The sequence below is a fragment of the Equus przewalskii genome, chromosome 13 (assembly GCF_037783145.1).
Source record: "Equus przewalskii isolate Varuska chromosome 13, EquPr2, whole genome shotgun sequence".
Classification (NCBI taxonomy): Eukaryota; Metazoa; Chordata; class Mammalia; order Perissodactyla; family Equidae; genus Equus; species Equus przewalskii.
Genome location: NC_091843.1, coordinates 47887061 through 47901994, shown reverse-complemented (window position 1 = coordinate 47901994; position 14934 = coordinate 47887061).

The window sequence follows — 14934 nt, the reverse complement described above, 5'->3', positions numbered from 1 at the left end:
GTTTTTCCCTGAACACAAGTATGAGGTTAGCTGTAGTTTTTCCTAGATGCCTTTTATCAGATTGAGGAAATTATCATCTACTTATAGTCTGCTGGGATTTTCTATCATAAACGGGTGATCACATTCTTATTGCCTTTTAAAGAAATTATGAGAAGAAAAGATATTCTCTTAGATTTATCCACATAGTTACCATTTCCAGAGTTCTTCACCCTTTCTTTCATCTGGTATTATTTCCCTTCATCCTGAAGAACAAACTTTAGCATTTCTTACGGGGAGATCTACTGGTGACAGATTCTTTTAGCTTTTGTTTTTCTGAAAATGTCTCTTTTATATTGCTTTTTAAAAAGTTTTCTTCAGAGTACTTTTCACTGTCAACACATTTAAAATTACTCATATTTCCTCCCCTTGAAGGCGATTTTTATGAGGTCAGAAGCCTTGTCTTGTTTATCTCTGTATTCGCCTCACCTGGAACTGTGCCCGTCACAGTGTGGCCAATTTGTGGGCAGAAGGAAAGAAGGAGAGAAAGAAAGAGGAAGGAAGGAAGAAAGGGAGGAAGGAAGGAAAGGAGGAAAGAAAGAAAATTAATTGGCATGCTCTTTATGGCCCCTATGAAAATGTTTGGGTTTGCCAGTGTTTCTTGAGACATCAGTTGTATTCATCTGGTGTTTGAGTGACACCAATTAGCTTGCTTACAATAGCAATAAGAAAATATCTGGCAAGAAGGAGGTACAGGAAAATGCCAATTATATGTAGGCCTCCAAAAATTTATAATACATTTTAAAGTACAAAGTAATTTATTATGAACTTGCTATTATATATGTTCGTGTGTTTGTGTGTGTGTGTGTGTATACCTATAGACAGATTATGACATATATCCCCTATTTAATATTCCACATGGAATATATTCACTGAAACCTTGTAAGTGCAAAGGAAGTAGATAATCTTCACCGTAAATAATACTACGAATACATACACCAGCATCCTTGAAGCGAGCTAAAGGAATTACTGGCACTTTTTCAGAATGTGCATACCATGATTCTGTACCTAATGACAAGAAAATATGCACAGGCCCCGGGAAGGGAAAATTGGTGGAAGGAGGCAGGGATTAAGATGACGGGCTTAACCTGAGAGGGGAGCGAAATAGTCGATATTCAGTACAGTCGATTGACAAAGAGAGTTTTGATGGGAAATATTTTGAAAACATGCAAAATTCTAGACAACTACTTCAGGCTAACAATGATTTCTTAGCCTGCAAAAGGAAAATAACTTCTAAATAGTGTCATTTATGATGTTCATAATGTTTGTTATAAATCTACCAAGAATCCTCAGCTAGAAAAGATCAGGCTTAGGCTGGGCAGTGGTAATATATATTTTCTAGGAAACAAGTGCCGTGGAATTCGAATTCAGAAGTTGTAAGCCCTGTTATTCTGTAGAACAATATTCCAGGACAACAATAGAAACATTGAGATTTGGGTCACTTAAAATGCACCTGGGCAAAAGGCTGTAACATAAGCTGTGCAGATCTGTGGGTGGAGATGACAGCCAGGCAAGCTAACCGGGCTTATTCATCCCTAATTTTTTCTTTTTTGAAGAAGATTGGCCCTTAGCTAACATCTGTGCCAATCTTCCTCTACTTTGTATATGGAACACCGCCAAGCATGGCTTGATGATCGGTATGGATGTCCACACCCAGGATCTGAACCCACGAACCCTGGGCCACCAAAGCAGAGTGTGTGAAATTAACCACTATACCACAGGGCTGGCCTCAATTCATGCCTAATTTTGATGTTAGACAATGTTCAATAGAGCATTTGGTGAGATCATGAGAAGATTTTAAAAGAAAATACTTGATGTGGGTCAACTTATAAAAGGTAAGTGACATCAGAGTGTAGGTTTTGGGGACAGACTTAGGTTTGAATGTAGGGGAACTTTCTCCGTGGTTTGCCATGACAGACCTGGTTTAAGCCTATTGTCCCTTTCACTCTCAAAAGTGTCTCAAATTATGCAATAAATTATATGGTTACCCAATTTAAATATCAATTCTATTGCTTACTCTGAGACCCTGGGTGAGCTAAAGTTTTCAAGTCTCAGTAGTTTACTTTTAAAATGGGAATAATGATATCTAATTCTTAGGCATATTGAGAGATTTAAATGAAATATTTAAGGAAAGAACCCACTTGTGCCTGGCTGGTTAGTTCACAGCAAACTGTTATTTCTTCATTGCTTGCATCCTCCTCAGTAAGATAACTAAAGCCCTCAGTGATATGACCCCAGCATGTCTTTCCTTCATCTATCTTAAACTTAAGCTTCATCTGCCTAAAACTTCTCAATCTTTTCCAACTCTCAGCCTTGGGCATGTTATTCATTAGATTGAAATGCAATCCTCATCTTTTCTTTCTCATTATTTTAAAATTCTCTTTACTTTTTTTTTTTTTTAAGATTGACACCTGAGCTAACATCTGTTGCCAACCTTCTTTTTTTTCTTCTTCTTCTTCTCCCCAAAACCCCCCAGTACATGGTTGTATATTGTAGCTGTGGATCCCTCTGGTTGTGCTATGTGGGAAGCCATCGCAGCATGACCTGATGAGAGGTGCCACGTCCGCACCCAGGATCTGAACTGGTGCCTTGGGCGCCAGAAGCAGAGCACTCGAACTTAATTACTCCACCAAGGGGCCGGCCCCAAATTCTCTTTACTTTTTAAGGTTCACCTTTTCTGAATATTTATAGCTAGAAGTAATCTTTCCTATGCATAACCACTTTTTAAACTTTATGGCTATTATTACTCTTTAAAGTGATTTCAATGTTTTATGTTATTTGGACCTACCCTCAACTTTTTTTATTCATTAGGTTGCACTTATTGTACTATTTAAATATGCCATAACATTTAACAAACCTCTTACTGAATGATATTTAAGTTGTTCCCGGTTTTTAAATTGTTACATTTTTATATAATTGTACATCATTATATTTTAAATTCATATTATAAATGATGTATCTATACATATATACTTTTTCTCCATTGCTGTAATTTGGATTTACTTCAAGGTCAGAAAAATTGAAAGTTTTTCTTGTGCTATCTAGTTACTTGTGTTTTTTTCTTTTGAAGTGCTCCCTTTTGTTCATTTCCTATTTTGGGGGTCTATTTTTGTATTAGATTGTTTTCTATTTAAAAAATCAGTTTCTAAGAGGTTTTTCTTTTCCAAAATTAAAGAGATTAGTTTTTTGTCATGTGTTTATTGTTTGTTAAATATCTTCTGTCCATAACGTTTTAGACTTTGCTGAAAGGTTTTTCTTTTAAGTGTTGTCTAAATTATCAAATTTATGGTTTCTTAGTTTTGTGTCTGCTTAGAAAGATCATCCCCGTTCCATAGTTATAAATAAATTCAGTCATATTTTCATCTGATACTTTTATGGCTTTATTGTTTACTTTAAATCTTTGATCCATCTGGAGTTGATTTTTATGTAAGCGTGATTTGAAGATGTGGATTTATTTTTTCCAAATAACTATATAGTTATCACAGATTTATTGAAAAATTCATCTTTACTCCCACTGGTTTGAGATGCTCTCTTTGTGCTAATTCCCATAAGTATTCGTGTCTATTTCTCTTCCATTGATATCTCTGTGTATTCCTGAGCCATTATTAAAGTTACGTGAATTAGAGCTTTAGCATATGTTTTATTATCTGGTACAACTCTTTACTCTTCTTCTTCGGAATATTTCTAGCAGTTTTATGTGTTCATTTTCCAGGCTAATGCAGTAACAGGGTTTCATTTTGTAGACTGTAGAGGTTTTGGGGTTTTTTCTTTTGAATTGATATCTTAACAATGAGCCTTCATTTCTAAGAACAGGATAAATTGCATTTTATTGAAGGTTTTTATAGTGTCTTTCAACAGATAGTGAAAAAATTTTACCTTGTAATGCCCTACAGAGTCCTTATAATGCTGTTTCTGTAAAGATCTTTCTGTTTGGGACTATGATTGAGATAGTTTCTTCCATTATAATTTTAATTGGTAATTATTTATATATAAGAATTTATATTTACTAACTATGTAAGCATCATATGTCTTCATTTGTAATAGCTTTCTTGTTCATTGTCTTTTTCTACACTTTCAGTCATATTATCTGCAAGTAATAATATTTCACCTTTTCTTTAAAATATTAATTGTTTTAGATTAGCATCTTTGCTGATGAGCATCTTTGCTCATCTGGATCCAAATTCAAACATTGTCAAGTTAATTAAATGTTCTAATCCTCAGTTTCCTCATCTATAACATGGAGAAAATAGGAGTACTTACCCCATAGGGGTAATCTAAAGACCAAAATGGTAATGCATATAAAACAATTAGCAAAATGTCTAGAACATAATATGCTCACAAAAATGTTAATCATTGTTTTATTTTTCTCAAAGTTAATTGAATAGTATAGAGTTTTATTATCATCATTAAATAATATTAATAGCCATTTTAAATGACTTTCAATGATAATGTGTGGAAAGGCCTAATGACCTATTTGTAGCGTATAGATTATAGTATGGTAAACACATAGTCTAGATTTGCCAGAGTTACAATATCATGCAATTTTATTATTTTAAATAAAGACAATAAACTATTGTGAAACTAAATGGTGCTTAATTTTAGGTTTTTGGTGAAATATGAGTGAATACACAAATTAGAAAAAGAGTGATGACAGTGGGAAGTCTTGTTTTATGTTTGATTCTCAACTTTAATGGAAACATTTATCACTTTATGTTTGTACCATAAGTATTTATTTACATGTTCTTTCTTTCCTAATGGAAAAGGTAGGTGCCGTGGTCAGTTAACTCATCTGCATGGTCAATTTGGGAAACTGACAAAACCTTCTGCGATGCATTGCCCAAGGGAGGCATTCAACAAATATCCTTAGTAAAGGCACAAATAAAGTCCACCATGAAGAAATAACTGGATCACAAACTATATGTTTTTTCCAGTTTCCACAGGGTCCAAGCATATGCAATGGAAACACTGTGTTATTCCATCCTCAGATGACAAGAGACAGAATCATACTTCATCTCTCCCTAATACATGCAACATTCTTTAATAAGAGGAAGATACTTAATCAGGAGCCACTATGTGCAAACATTGACTAAAAGTTTGAAATGTTAAATGCTCTTTCATCAAGGAGATTTTTTCCCCCTTAATACACATGTGTTAAATCTTATTCTAACAGCTAAATTTTTGTCTTTCACTTATAGTGGAAATTGCAGGTATCTTGCTTTTACTGTAAAACCTGATTTACATGCTTCAGCTAAATTCAGAGATTTCATTTATGAATGCTGGCCTGTGATTTATATCATTGTTTTCCTTTTTGGACAAGTCATTGAAAAATAATTTTTTTCAAGCAAGAAGGTATTAACCTTTTTTGACTGCAAAGCCACTCTTCTAGCAGTATCAATGCTAGTTTGTCACTTCTGTCAGCTACTTTATTACATTTGATAAACAAATAAATACAGCCCCCCATATCAAAAAACTAAAATGACTATTTTGAGGATTAGCCCTTTGGTAATCATCTACAACAGATTATGAGGCCTCTAAAATATTTCAGAGAATTGGCCCTTTTCCAGTTGCTACTGACATTGGGATTTGAGTTAATTGTCGATGCATCTCAAACAGAGCAGGTGCTAGTAGAAAGAACATTCCTTGTATTTTCTCTGTTATTTATAGTCAGAGCTCTTCTGCACTAAACCCTTGAGCTGGCTTTTTAGAGCCTAGTGTATAACAATTTCATTCACTTTCATGTCAACAAGCTTTGGCTTGATAAATTAAAAGGGAAAAATGCTGGCTAAAGCATTGTAGCCCTACGTGATTCATTTTGCTGCAAGTTCCTGGCAGTTGCCCAAGAATGACCTGCTATCTTCTTAGTGTCCTTATCATTTTCCCATCTGGAAAGGGCTGAACCTTACTAACAGGGGAGTTAAAGGCCTGAGCAGGCTGCATTCAAAGGCCATTAACAATCATAACTCTAAAAATCATCACCTTCTTCAGGCAAGGTTAACAGTTGTCTATAGAATAGATAGGAAGGTCAATATTTTCCTTTAAATAAATATGAAGCAGGATTTCTGTAATGACATAGGACTGCAAGCTAACCTGAAACATTACATTCTTAGATTTTGTGATCTTCCTTAAAATTATACAAAAGTAATTTTGAAGAGCCTATCCTTTAAAATTAAGCAACTTCTGGTATTAATTGTCAATTTACTATTAAACAAACTAACTCATTGATTTATTCTTCCCTTATACAACTGGATTTCTCTTAGGGGTCTTCGATAGAATGTTTATTTTAGTAATTATTTTAGCAATTAACTATAAGGATGCAAAGGTCCTCAAGGAAAAAAAATTAAACATTTTTGAAAAGAAAGGCTAAATGATAGCAGAATCAGTTTAAACTCTAATATTTAATTTTAACAAAATTTTTCCTAACTAAGACTATATGTAGATTAAAGGAAATTAAATTTAAAACCTGATACTGACAGAGCATTTATCACCCAAGAAATTATCAAAGTCTGAATATAAGGCTGTGAATTCTAAACAATTATAATTTTTTGAAAATGAAAGGTCTCATCACTAGACATTTAAACGAACAATTTAAAGCTTTCAACAGCTAACTTATAATGCATGTTGGTGATTGTTAGTCTTACCTCTGAGGCAGAAAAATATGTAAAGATGACCAGAATCCTTGACCAGCCACCATTGCTAGCTTTAATGAGCAAGATCTGAGTATGGTGAACAAGGCCAGGCAAAATGCTCCCTCTTTAATAAGGAGAGACAACATGGAGAGAAGTCAGATGGATTCCCATCCCCACCCCAAATATGTCATTTGTTTAGGAAATGTCACCACTTGCAGAGGCTACTTGGTGGCTAGAGAAGTTCAGAAACTCAGGCCTTGAGCCCTGCCTGGTGACTGGAATGTTCTGGGGCTGGGAAGGGAGAGAGAGGGAGAACCTGCAATTTCAAGATTTGTGTTGCTGAAGTTAAAAACTTGAATTCTGCTTAGGAAGATGCTTATATTTAGGGGGAAAAACTTCAATGAGATTTTTTCTGGATAAAGATAAAACCTCCATCTAATTCTAGAATGGAAACTGAGTTAAATGTCTGTGAACAAAAACAAAAGAGGTTATCCTCACTGTGAGTGGACCTGAGCTAGTGGGGATAATCATCCACCCTGGGTGGCGGTTTTGAGAATAGCCTATCAGTCTCTGTGTGAGAGTCAAGCCTTTTGGGGTGGGGGCATTAACTCCAAGGCAAGAGAACGTAGTGAAAGATCTTTCCCCTGCCTGGGAGATGGCCTGAATCCTGCAACTTTTCATTCACTCATTAAACTAATATTTTTTCTTTGAGTACATACTCTGCGCTGGCATCATGTAATAGGGTAAATAGTCGTTAAAGAATCCTTGGGGTTAGTGACAGTAAGAGCAGGAATTTTTACATGAATTTTCTTTCTTTCTCTTTCTTAGTGTGTTGTAAGTCTCTTTTCTATTCTCAATCCATTACTGAAGTTTTCTTAAGCCCCACAGCCTTATCTTAGATCGTGGTTAGGGACTTTAAGGGAGGGATGTTTTCCAGCTTAAACACAAAGTGATTTGGCTGTACAAAGTTGCAATATTCAGAGAGAAAAGAATCATTTTATGTAAAGCAATAGCTGGCCAGGAAGAATGAGCAAGACCTCGGCTTATAGGGTGACCAACAACCACAGAACAAAGTTGTGGGACACATTAGCCTTCTTCGAGAGAGTCTCAGGAATGCCTCCAGAGAGGTGCCTGATGGTCAATACTGTTCTTATAGCCAGGCAAGAGGGGTCCCTTTGGTGCCTAGGACTGGACAAGCCAACAGAGCTGTCAGGGTGGGGTACCCTGAGCCCAGACCAGAATAGCATGGGCCCTGGTCTGTTTTTTTCTCTTTCAGGGTTCTCTCTCTTTACACCCTACCTTACCTTTAACAATGGTTGACCAGATACCCCCAGGAACTTCATGATCCTCACCTATGGAACATCCCAGGACCCTATGGCCAGGGCCCAGTTCCCAGACGGTGGCCTGGAAAGCAGATTGCCCCCACTGGGCAGCCTGTCATTTCTTTATGGGATCATGGAAAACTGGGCCTGGAAAAGGGTGCTAATTTGTGAGGTCCTGTGTGTCGTCTCTCTCAGTTTCCACTACCACACTGCCTCAAGTCTATACAACCCACTGATGGCAAGGGAGTGCTATGGGTGTGATTTGGTCTGTGTGCACCACTGCCAGTGGCATGGAGGGCAGTCCCTCCACCTCATCATCAGGCAGTCCTTGGGGGAGCATACTTATCACCTCTGCAGGGAGACAGAAGTCATGCAAAGCCAGGAGTCCCTTCAATTGACATCTTTTCTTTCTTTTGACAGATGTGGTGATGTTTTACTCTCCACTCTGTCTTAAGCTGTGCCAAACAAGGGAAAGACATCCCTTGTGAGAATGGGGCTATTCTTTTCACTCCACCCTTGGGCCTTTTGCCTATTGTCCCTGTTAGTTGTGGCATAAGAAGTCAAGAGAGGAGTCAACATTGAAAGAAATCACATTATATGAATGCTGTGATTACAGTCCACAGAGACATTACTGGGAGATGTGTTGTTCTATGTTTTTACACTGTAAAATTCTGTACGATAAATTTAATATGACTAGAAAACAACATGTTGTTCACATTTCCCTGTATACTCTGGGTGCATATGCATTTGTGATCATTTCAATGAAGCTCAGGAGCAACCTTTGAAATGGAAGCCGGTGTTCATAGGTAGCAGGATGGAAGTCATGGGAAGCCGGTGTTCATGGGTAGCAGGATGGATGACGCAGTGTCATAAGAAATGATGCAATAGGGCCAACCCTGTGGTGTAGTGGTTACATTCATGTGCTCTGCTTCAACAGTCTGGGGTTCACCAGTTTGGATCCTGGGCATGGACCTACACACTGCTCATCAAGCCATGCTGTGGCAGCATCCCATGTAGAAGAACTAGAAGGACTTACAACTATGATATACAACTATGTACTGGGGCTTTGGGGAGGAGAAAAAAGGGGAAGATTGGCAACAGATCTCAGCTCAGGACAAATCTTCCTCACCAAAATAAGCAAAGAAAGAAAAGAAATAATGAAACCAACAGTAAATAAATGGTATTAGGGAATTACAGAGGCAAGAACTTGTTTAAATACAAACAAGTTCTGAAGAGGAGGGCAATGTCTATAATAACTGTTGCTAGCCTACAGTCCTGACCATCCAGGAAAGTTGCAGGATACAAAACCAACATACAAAAATCAGTCATGTTTTTATACACCAACAATGAACTATCTGAAAAAGAAATAAGGAAAGCAATCCCATTTACAATAGCATAAAAGGCAATAAAATACTTTGGAATAAATTTAACCAGGGAAGGGAAAGATCTCTATACTGAAAACTATAAGACACTGATGAAAGAAATTAAAGAAGACACAAATAGATGGAAAGACATTCCATGTTTACAGATTGGGAGAATTAATTAAGATGTCTATACTACTGAAAGTCAGCAAAGTCATCTATAGATTCAATGCAATCCCTTTCAAGATTCCAATGGCGTTTTTTACAGAACTAGAAAAAAATCCTAAAATCCGTATGGGACCACAAAGAGCCCAAATAGCCAAAGCAACCCTGAAAAAGAAGAATAAAGCTGGAGGTGACAAATTTCCTGATTTCAAACTATGTTACAAATGTACAATAATCAAAACAGTATGTTATTGGCAAAACAGACACAGAGACCAATACAAGAGAATCAAGAGCCCAGAAATAACCTGTCACATATATAGTCAACTAATATTTGACAAGGAAGTCCAGATGGTCAATTGGGAAAAGACAATCTCTTCAACAAATGGTGTTGGGACAATGATATTCATATGCAAATGAATGAAATTGGATCCCTATCTTACACCACTCATAAAAAACTAATTCAAAATAGATTAAGGGCTTAAATGTGAGACCTGAAACCATAAAACTCCTAGAAGAAAACAAGGAAAAATCTCCTTGACAATGGTCTTGGTAACGATATTTTGGCTATGACACCAAAAGCATAGCAATAAAAGCAAAAAATAAACAAGTTGGACTACATCAAAATAAGAAGTTTCTGCATAGGAAAAGATATGATAAAAAAATGAAAACGGCACTCTGCAGAATGGGAGGAATATTTGCAAACCACATATCTGATAAGGGGTTGATTTCCATAATATATAAAAAACTTATACAACTCAATAGCAAAAAAACAGAAATAATCTAATTTAAAAAATAAGCAAAGGACCTGAGTAGACATTTTGTCGAAGAGGATATTCAAATGGGCAACAGGAATATAAAAGGTGCTCAACATCACTAATCGTCCAGGAGACGCAAATTGAAACCACAATGAGGTATCACCTCACCCTGTTAGAGTAACTATCATCAAAAAGACAAGAGACAACAAGTGCTGGCAAAGATGTGGAGAAAGGAAACCCTGTGCACTGCTGATGGGAAGATAAATTGGTACAGCCATTGTGGAAAACAATATGGAGATTCCTCAAAAAATTAAAAATGGAGCCACTATATGATCCAGCAATCCCTCTTCTGGGGATATAGTCGAAGGAAACAGAATCACTATCTCAGAGAGATACCTGTACCTCCACGTTCTTTGCAGCAGTATTTACAAGAACCAAGATGTAGAAACAACCTAAGTGTCCGTGGACAGCTGGGACATTATTCAGCCATAAAAAGAAGGAAATCCTGTCATTTGCAACAACATGGATGGACCTTGAAGGCATTATGCTAAATGAAATAAGTCAGACAGATAAAGACAAATACTGTATGTTCTCACTTGTATGTGGAATCTTAGAAACTGAACTCATAGAAGCAGAGAGCAGATGGGTGGTTGCCGGGGCAGGAGGTGGGGGATGGGGGTGGGGAGTTGGTGAAGGGGGTCAGAGGGTACAAACTTCCAGCTTTAGGATAAATAAGTTCTGAGGATGTAATGTACAGCATGGTGACCATAGTTAATAACACCGTATTGTATGTTTCTAAGAAAGTACATCTTAAAAGTTCTTGGGGTCGGCCCAGTGGTGCAGCAGTTAGGTTTGCACGTTCTGCTTCAGTGGCCTGGGGTTTGCCGGTTCGGATCCCAGGTGCAGACATGGCACCGCTTGGCAAGCCATGCTGTGGTAGGCATCCCGCATATGGAGTGGAGGAAGATGCACACGGATGTTAGCGCAGGGCCAGTCTTCCTCAGCAAAAAAAGGAGGATTGGCAGCAGTTAGCTCAGGGCTAATCTTCCTAAAAAAAAAAAAAGTTCTCACCACACACACATACACAAATTATAACTAAGTGAGGTGATAAATGTGCTAACTAATCTTATTGTGCTAATCATTTCAGAATATCAATCATCATATTGCAAACCTGAAACTTACACAATGTTATATGCCAATCATATCCCAATAAACCTGGAAAAAGAAAAGAGATATGGATTGAAATTTATTGCAAAGACATCCTTTTGGGTTTTGGGGTGAAGAGGGATTAGGGAGAAAGCCCCCAAGGCAAATAGCCTGATAAAGAAGGAAACAGTTGAAGAATCAGCCTTTACCAAGCACACTCACTCAGCGGGACCAGGGGCAAAATATAGGTATATTTTCTTTACATGAAAGTTAACTGTGAAAGAAGCTCAATGGAAACCCCTAGGACATTACAGCCAACGGTTATATGGCATTTACGATATGTTCTACTCTCTTTTGCATGTATTAACTCATTTCATTTTCACCACAACTCTAAAGTGTAGGTACTACTTATATACTCCTTTTTCAGGTGAGAAAAAGGAGGAGAGAAATTAATTACTTTCCCACAGTCATACAGCCAACAAACAGGAAACCCAGGAGACCCAGGCCGGTTGGGTGCAAAGTCTGAGACCTCACCGGAAGATTTGTCTGAAAGAGTACATCTATTCTTTCACTATAGATTTATTTAAGATGTGAAGTAAAATCAACTGCTAATCAAGAATGAAGAGTATTGACTGAGATTGGTTAATCAGAATAAAAATTAGGTCCCCAAGTTCTCTCTCAGATTCGGATTCTCTTCAGCCAGGAGGCAGAGACGCTGTGTAGGAGGTGAGAGCAAAGGGACGAGTGTAATTCTTGCTGTGGGAGATAATGCAGTCTTCCCTGTGCTAGGGGAACAGTTCAGGGAAACTCTTAGTCACTGTGGAGGTGTTCAATTGGCAGAGAAAATTAAGCTCTTCCCTCTTGCAAACAAAGAAGAATAAGCTAGTAGACGGAAACCGAGGAAAAGTTTAGGACAAAGCTGTAGGACAGAGAAGGTCGATGCTAGATAAGCAGATTTTGTATGGTTGAGCTTCACATTTTCCTCTTTAAAACTCTTCTCTTCCATAGCACAGTGTGATAAAGACTAAACAAAATACAGTTTGCCAAAATAATGATTTATCGGGCAACCCCGTTTGCCAATCTCTGCACTGGCTCTGAAAGCGTATTGCTAATCCTCAAATGTATTATCATCTGTTTTGCTGATGAGGAAGCTGAGACTCAATTTAAATAACTTGCTTAAGACCATACAGCTAATGACTGGCTGAGTTAGAATTTGCAACTCCTTGCTGCAAAAATCTGTACTCTTTCCACTGAATTAATATGATCCACTCAACCCTTATTTATATGAAATGCACTGAGCAGGTCACACACTCCAAAATTATTCTTTAGATTCCTCTCTTTATGTCTCTACCTACTGGACCCATGTATTTGTATTATAATCCCTAAATTTTCTAGTGATAAGGACTATTCCCCATCAAAATACTAGGTGTTTTCTTTTTTGCAAGGGGAAGTTTGGATAGGGAATGAGGTCCGCCGCCATCAGACCTTCTATTTAACAAGTCTGAATAACAGTTTTTGTAGTGGAAAATGATAGCAGATTTAAAAAGATTATCTTAAAATTGCAATTTTCCTCTTCTTCTCTATAGAGAATGGCAATTGACAAACAGTTCACTACACAAGGTGGCACTCAGAATCTCTCTTCTTTGAGCATTAGCTACCATTCTAAGCAATAAGTAATAATATTTTTCTTACAAATGATAGAATGCATATTTTTAAATCATATGCAAAAAACTCTAACCAAACAAGCAACTTGCTGGATTAAGAGCCTTTTTGTAGTCTTAGAGTGAAGTGCACTATATCTGGAGTATATTTACCTTTTGATTCTAAGATATTGTTTTGTGCAATGCCTTTTTAATGTTTCTCCCAAGTGCATCAGTTTCATTGCAAAGCTTATGGCTCAGGGTCGCCCGTAAAGAACTGGTCCAGCCCTCTAGAGAAATTCCCTGACTGCACAGAGTGGAAACCTATTATGGCTGCTCCACAGCCAAACATTTGAGGCACTAATCAAGGCTGGAAGTGCGAAAGAGGGAGAGCTGAGAAATCTTAATACTGCCAGCTGTTCTTCACCTTGACTTGGCTCTATCAGCATTAAAGAAAATTAAAACAAAAAAAAAGAGGAAAAGAAACCGTTGAACCCCAAATTGAAAAATACATCTTTGCTCATAGCACTTCCTCATCTGTCAGCATCTCATCTATTTCTTCTTAGTAAACCAACACATCAGAACAGCCTTGTAGATGCAAACCATAGGTTCCTAGGGGGTAAATTATATGCCTTTAACTCTTTAAGGAAAAGAATCCTGCCCTGTGATTATCACTGTGTGTCAGTTTTGTTAGGAAGGAACACCATCCTGCTTCACATGAGGCACTCGGAAGACTAAGACCCTCAGCCACGAGGGATTTGCCAGAAGAGAAGGAAGAATCAGAGTTTACAGAATTAAACAAAATGGAGACATCAGTATTTACTGTCTGCGCATCAATGAGATTTACAATTCTTAAAATATGCAAGCAAAAACATTTGGAAGCAGATAAAGACTACAAAACATCTAGAGATTGCTAATATTAACATGTAAAAGAAATATCACACCGCAACATGTTAGCGCTAATGATTTAAAATACTACTTACACTTTAAGTGGCTGGACTATGAGCACATATTTTCTCACAACCAGGAACAATTGCTGGAATTTTTTTAAGCCCTTGTTAAATATGCAGTGTCAAGGGTTATGGAAATAGCACCATGAATGTAATATCTTGCATAAATTTAAGGACCTAAATTTAAAATATTTGGTATTTGGGATGAGGCTAATATAACATGAAGCTTAAAAAAAGCATGTTTGAATACAAAGAACAAACACCAAATGAACCCAAAAGAAGTGTAAAAAAGCCAGGGTGAAAGGAAAATAAAACAAAATAGGAGAAATGTGCCACATAAAAATACTAACTCCCGTATTATTTTTCAGCTGCATAATTGACATCCCTTTATTTATTTTTTTTGTAGACCAAAAGGTGAATAATTTGACTTTAAGCTAGAGGCGATGCTGGTAGAGTTGTTACAAATAAGAAAATAAATTTAGATACTTTTTTTTTCCATGTAAAACCTTACTGAAATTTTTAATGTTATTTTTAAAGGATTTAATCAACTTCCAATTGTTCTTGTACTGATTCCACCCAATCATCTAGCTAGCGGCTTTGGGAGAAACTCCTTTGGAGCGGCATAATTCGCAAATCTGTGACAGAAAACAAAAACTCTTCTTCTTTTTCATGATTTGTTCTTCTTTCTCCTGTGTTAGAGGACTCTGGAATTGTCTAAAAGAATGACGAACAGAGCACTGTTGCACTTGGCAACATCAGAGGTGGCAACATATAGGAACAATAAATGTAAACCTCATTTATCAAAGACTCAGGTTTGGTCTGAATTTCCAAGAAAGATGTGGATATAGATTATTCTACTTTGGGGAATATTATTTTCCCACTGTCTCAAACATTCTATATTGTTGTCCAGATCCATGTTGTCAAGGTCAGGAC